The sequence below is a fragment of the Galeopterus variegatus genome, unplaced genomic scaffold (genome assembly GCF_000696425.1).
Source record: "Galeopterus variegatus unplaced genomic scaffold, G_variegatus-3.0.2 Scaffold4442, whole genome shotgun sequence".
NCBI classification, from domain to species: domain Eukaryota; kingdom Metazoa; phylum Chordata; class Mammalia; order Dermoptera; family Cynocephalidae; genus Galeopterus; species Galeopterus variegatus.
Genome location: NW_007730553.1, coordinates 25372 through 31713, shown reverse-complemented (window position 1 = coordinate 31713; position 6342 = coordinate 25372). Strand labels below are relative to the sequence as shown.

The window sequence follows — 6342 nt, the reverse complement described above, 5'->3', positions numbered from 1 at the left end:
CCCCGCCCCGCCCCGCCCCGCTCCTCTGCTAGGGGGCCCGGAAGGCTGCAAACTCTAGATGGTTTTATGCAAAGGACAGACTGAGTGAGGGTGTTTCATGCAGAAGGGACAGGCTAGGTGAGTGAGCGTGTTTCATGCAGTAGGGACAGGCTAAATAAGCGTGTTTTTATGCAGAAGGGACAGGCTGAGTGAGTGAGGGTGTTTCATGCAGAAGGGACAGGCTAAGTGACTCAGGGTGTTTCATGCAGAAGGGACAGGCTAGGTGAGGATGTTTTATGTAGAAAGGACAGGCTAAGTGAGTGAGGGTGTTTCATGCAGAAGGGACAGGCTAAGTGACTGAGGGTGTTTCATGCAGAAGGGACAGGCTAGGTGAGGATGTTTAATGTGGAACGGACAGGCTAAGTGAGTGAGGGTGTTTCATGCAGAAGGGACAGGCTAAGTGGCTAAGGGTGTTTTTATGCAGAAGGGGCAGGCTAAGTGAATGAGGGTGTTTTTATGCAGAAGGGACAGGCTAAGTGAGTAAGGGTGTTTTATGCAGAAGGGACAGGCTAAGTGAGTGACGGTGTTTCATGCAGAAGGGACAGGCTAAGTGAGTGAGGGTGTTTTTATGCAGAAGGGACAGGCTAAGTGAGGATGTTTTATGCAGAAGGGACAGGCTAGGTGAGTAACGGTATTTTATGCAGAAGGGACAGACTAAGTGACTGAGGGTGTTTTATGCATAACGGACAGGCTAAGTAAGCGTGTTTTTATGCAGAAGGGACAGGCTACATAAGGGACGAGTAAATGGCTTTGGTCTTTTTTGCCACCTGCACCAAAAGATTTACCCAACTCAAGGTCCCATCACGCACCATTCAATGTGACTTCTCCCCCAGCACCGCCTGCAAAGCTTCATTCTCCTTAGTGAACAGCTGGCCCCAGATGTTCTGCTGGTCTGGGCTCTACCTGATCCTTTGACTCTGACCTTTTTTCCTCTGGCTTTTTCTCCTCCAACCCCTGTTGTCCAACTTGGCGGATAAAGAAGATAACCGTCCTCCTGGAATAGTTTCAAGAGCCTTAGTGAATCTGCGTGTCCTAGAACATAATTCCAGGCATTAATCTGCTATTTAGAATGTTAGTCGACTGGGCCGGCCTGGTGGCGCACTGCTACAGTGTGCCGCTTGGGAAGCGCGGCGGTGCTCCCACCGAGGGTTCAGATCCCACATACAGACCGGCCGCTCACTGGCTGAGCGAGGAGCGGGGGCAACACCGAGGGTTGCGATCCCGTAGCCGGTCCCCATCCGGTACGGGCGCGACACTGAGGGTTGCGATCCGTTGCTGGTCACGAAGAAAAGACAAAAAGACAAAAAAAAAAAAAAAAAAAAGAATGTTAGTCGAAGTCTTTCTATGCTGTTTAGATAGGAAAACCCAGGAGGAGAAATCATCGAACTAATAACCTTAAAGTACTGTGTCTTTATGATTTATAACAGATACACTTCAGACTGCAGAGAGCAGGTGTTGGAAAGGGAGAGATAAAGGGGAACGTATCTCTCTTAGGAATAAGCATGAGAAGGGTCCCTCATCCCCAAACGTGCCTTCCCTGCATCACGTCTGCCTCCTCCATCTCAAACCCATCACACTTCTCTGATGCTGTCACCTGCGTGTGCCCTGACCGGGTTCTGGTCTGCAGCAGCAGCTGCTCGTGGCTGCCTGAGTCATGCCCTGGAAAGCCATGCCAGCTTTCCCAGCTGATAGCCTCATGCCGAGGAGAGGGTCAGGACATGGAAAGTCACCAGCTTGCAGGAAAAGCCTCCCAGTGCCGTGCCTGCCTTCGACCTTAAGGGCTTGTCATTCTACTCTCCGCTGATGTGTGGGCATGACTTGCCAAAATGTCACACTGCTGCTTTCTGTGCTGGAAGAGTAATTTTCTCAAAGACACAGTGGATACTTGCTCGACCATCCCCTCAATGCTTGAAGCCCACCAGGTACTTTATAAATGTTTAATGAATCAGTCACTCAATCGACTCCACACTAAAGGACCACCTTTGTGTGCGTGGACACAGGAGGAGCGGCCACATGACAGGTCTGTTCCTTCATGCAGGCAATGCCCTTGTTCATGTGTCCTGATCCATCAAACATTTATTGAGCACCTCCTGTGTGCCAAGCATTTTGCTGAAGACTGAGAAAACAATATAAATAAAATATAGTCTCTGCCTTGAAGGAGTTCACAGACTGCAAGGAGACAGGCAGACCAGTGAAGACTTGCAATAAAATGTGCTGTGTGCTGTAGGAGGAATGGGCATATATCTCCAGATGTATGGAACAGTGCGGGGCACCGAGGAGGGGCACGTGCAGTTCTGTGAAGGAGGGGTGGCGTCAGTGAGCCCCAGAGAACGGGGTCTCCAAGCCAAGCATTAGATCTCATAAATGTGAGCAGCTCTCCAGGCAGAGAGATGTCAGGAAAGAAAATGATGGCAGTTTGGAAAAAATGTCAGAACAGTCTAACGTACCTAGAGGATAGGACCAGGAAGGGCAGAAAATGGAACAGTGGGTAACTTAATGAGTGAGATGAGCTGAGGGCAGTTTCCTGGGTCATACGAAGTTCTTCAGACCTTCAGGCAATGGACAGGCACTGGAAGGCTCTAAGCATGGACGTGACATGGTCAGTCATACAGGGATAATGTTCAACACCTGAACCAGCAGGAAGAGACATGATGTAGAGGAATCAGATATGACTTAAGGCTCAGAGACCAATTCATTGCAGAGGTAAAGGAACAGGGTGTCTAATGACGTCACTTTGGCATAGGGATGACTACGTTGTGCATGAAATACAGAAGGGTTTGCAGGGAACAGTGACTACACTGAATTTGAGTTGCTGGGGGACTCTGGAGGGCAGTGGGAAGAGTATGGTTCTGGAGCTTAGAAGTGTCAGAAATAGAGACATGGACTTGGGGGACATCAGCAGACAGTCCCATGAAAGGGAATGACGATGTCCTGGAAAAGAATGTAGACTAAGGAGCCAAGGACTGTGCATTACAAGGATTATGCACGCAGGCAGGAGAAAAAGAGGAAGGAAGCCAGAGAAGAGGTAATTAGTGGCAAGTGCTATAGAAGAGGCCAAGGACAAGACAATGGGGTGGGAAGATGCCTAACTGCATTGTATTAAAAAAGAATGAACTTGGAGTGCAGAAGCGGAGGCAGCCAAAGTAAGCTACGCCACAGAGGAGCCTGGCCGTGGAGGTGGACGTGGCGTGAATGCAGGTGCCAGGTCCAGCAACTGTCTGTCTCCATGCTGGGGAAGTAAACACGCTCCTTTTCCACTGGTCTTGAGCCACTGTCCTGGCTTTAACAGTGATGCACATGGTGAGGACTCTGAAACCTCTATGTCCAGCCCCAACCTTAACTCTCAGCATCAGTATATCTACAAGCACCCACATAAACTGATGTGATTTTGACTGGGACTGCACTGAATCTATTAATCAATTGTGAGAGAATGGACATCTTTTCGATACTGGGCTTTTCCATAATGAACAAGATGTATCCTTCATTTATTAAGATCTCTCAATAACATTTTATAGTTTTCTACACAGAATTCTTAAACATTTACCAGCACCCCGTATGGGCCATGATCTAATGGGCAAGGGATGAGAGAAGCGATATGAAAGTTGAAATGTTGTGTACCTGGGAATTCCTGGGACTGACATATTGGAATAGCGGAGGAGCTGGAACAGCGCTGCTTCGTGACCAGAGGCATGTACAGGCTTCATTTGATAGGAATTGCTTGCTAAATAAAGTATATTTGCTTTAGCAGCCCTTCTTATGGGCAGTATGCCTGGCGAGAGAAGGGCAGTGACTCAGCTGTGTCTGAGTCACCAAAACATAAACAGTGGGGGTGTGGCAGAGCAGAACTCTGAAGAGCAGTAAAACCCCCATGGGCCTGGCTCCCCAAGGCCTCCTGCACCACCTGCCCCTGTCGACCACACTCCAAGTGGACACAGACCTCCTTGAGACTACACTAGCAGAGGATGAACACAGGGTTGTGCTGAGAGCAGACAGTAATGACCAAAGGCAGTAGTCCAGCACCCTAGACAAGGAAAGGCTGGCAAAAGTACGCAGCCCAGCCTCTGTGTTGGAGTGGCCTGTCCACTGAGACTAATGAAGACATGATTTTGCTGCTCAAGCATCCGTGTTGCTCAAGAGAGATCCCTCCTCTGCCAGTCAGCTTTTATCCTGTGGACCCCCATGAGTAGCTGGACTGCAGTCCATCCTTACTAACTTTATTCTGCATGAAACACCTTTGGACTCTCAGAGGGCTCTGGGTGGGAGCGAGTGGGAGAAGTCATAGCTGCTAGAAAAGTGCAATAGTGATTTATAAAATTTCTCACAGAGGTAATGCTAGCTACGAATCTTCATAAATCCAGAGCCCCTCATTTATCAATATAAGCAAATAATTCAATCGTTAAAAGAATTAAAAGCTCAAAAGCTGAACACTCCAAGAAAATGGGCCCCATTAAAATAGAACACATGAAGAAAACAAGAGGGGAGGGGCCCTTAAAAATTATGATTAATAATCTCCATGGGATTTGAGGGACTATTGCATTGATTAAAAACAAAATAACAGGTCAATATTAAAAGCAGAGCTATTGGAAAGTAGAAGAGAATTATTGCTGTTAACATAGCTTGCAATTATCATACACAAATACTTTCAGAAAATACAGAAGGAAGAATACTTGCTGACTCATTTTATGAGGCAAATATCCCTGATACCAACAACAAATGAAACGTAACAAGAAAACTATTTATTATCTCTTGTTTAATTAAAGCAAAATTCCTTAACAAAATATTAGTAATCTGAATCCAGCAAGATGTTAGAAGGTTTATACACCATGACCAAGCAGGATTCAGCCCAGGAATTCAAGGCTGGTTTAACATCCAAAAGTCAGTTAAGGATCCAAGGGTGGCCCAAATCTATGCGATGCAGAGAACCACAAAAGTCTGCTCCACTCTCATCACCCTTTCTCAGAGCTACTGGAAAATATACTTCACAAACAGAATAAATGCACCAGGGAAGACAAAGTCATAGCACGAAGGGAACAGGTATTATAAAAGGAAAAAAACAAAAAACAAAAAAGAATTCCCTAGATAACAGCTCACAAAACAGCAGGCCTAGAGAATAACCAATCCAGATGAATCATCCAGATGGATTTTAAATGCAATAGCTTTAATAATTTTAGACCTATTTGAATGTTTTGCTTCCTTTGTCTTTTGGGTAAATATATTTTTTCTAGGAACTTGTTCATTTCATCATAGTTTTCTACCTTATTTGTATAAAGTCTTTTATACTGTCCTCTTGTGATTCTTTTTTAGATGCCTGTAAAATATGCACTGATGTGTGCCTTTTCATTCTTAAAATCAGTTATCTGTGATTTATTCTTTCACTCATCAGGGATATATCAAGTTTTTTAGTCTTTTCAAAGAAAGGTTTGACTTTGCGGATCTTTTCTATCAAAGGTTTGTTTTCTCTTTTGTTAATCTATGTTCTTATCTTTATGTTTTCCTCTCTTCTGCTGTGCCTGAGATTAATTTGCTCTTCTTTTTCTAACTTCCTGAGATGAATGCTTCTCATTTCTTTTATGCTTACCCCTGCCTATCCCATATATGAAGTTAAACCAATACAGTTTCCTCTAAGCATGGTATTAGTTGCAATCTACAAATTTCGATATACTTTTATTATTGTTCAGTTCAAAATATTTTCTAATTTGCATTAGGATTCCTTTGACCCACGGGTTATTTTGAAGGATATTGCTTCTAAACATGTACACCTACATATGGTAATTTTCTGATAATCTGTGATCCCTCATTCAATTCCAGACAACATGCTCTGAAGGACTGTTAGACTTGATTTATGGCAAAGAATATGATCAGTTTTGTAAATGTCCATATGTGCTTTAAAAGAATGGTTTATTTCCACTCCTAAGGTGCAGTATTCTATAAATGTCCATTAGTTAAATCTGCTAATCATTTGTTCAAATATTCTTTATCCTTACAGATTTTCGTCTGCTTTTCTATCAATTAATGACAGAGGTATGTCTATTTTTTTAAGTTTAGTCAAATACACACAGACACACACACACATACATAAAACATTTGCAAAGTATTTATACAATAGACCATCTTCACTATAAATCAATCCTCAATAAATTTCAAATAATTGAAATTATTCAGAGTTTAGAGCATTTTCTCTAGAATTTACTGAGGAATTAAAGAGCACTAGAAAGCCATATCTACAAAAATACACTAGCTATAATATATATATATATATATATATATATATATATATATATATATATATATATATATATATAT

General features: G+C 43.6%; 1 protein-coding gene across 1 annotated transcript in view; it reads right to left on the bottom strand.

Moving 5' to 3' along the window:
* The window catches only part of LOC103603099 (pecanex-like protein 2), a gene marked incomplete at its 3' end in the record, with an annotated part of 149955 nt that overhangs the window by 124475 nt on the left and 19138 nt on the right, over positions 1-6342 (bottom strand). The gene's annotated exons all lie outside the window — the stretch shown is intronic.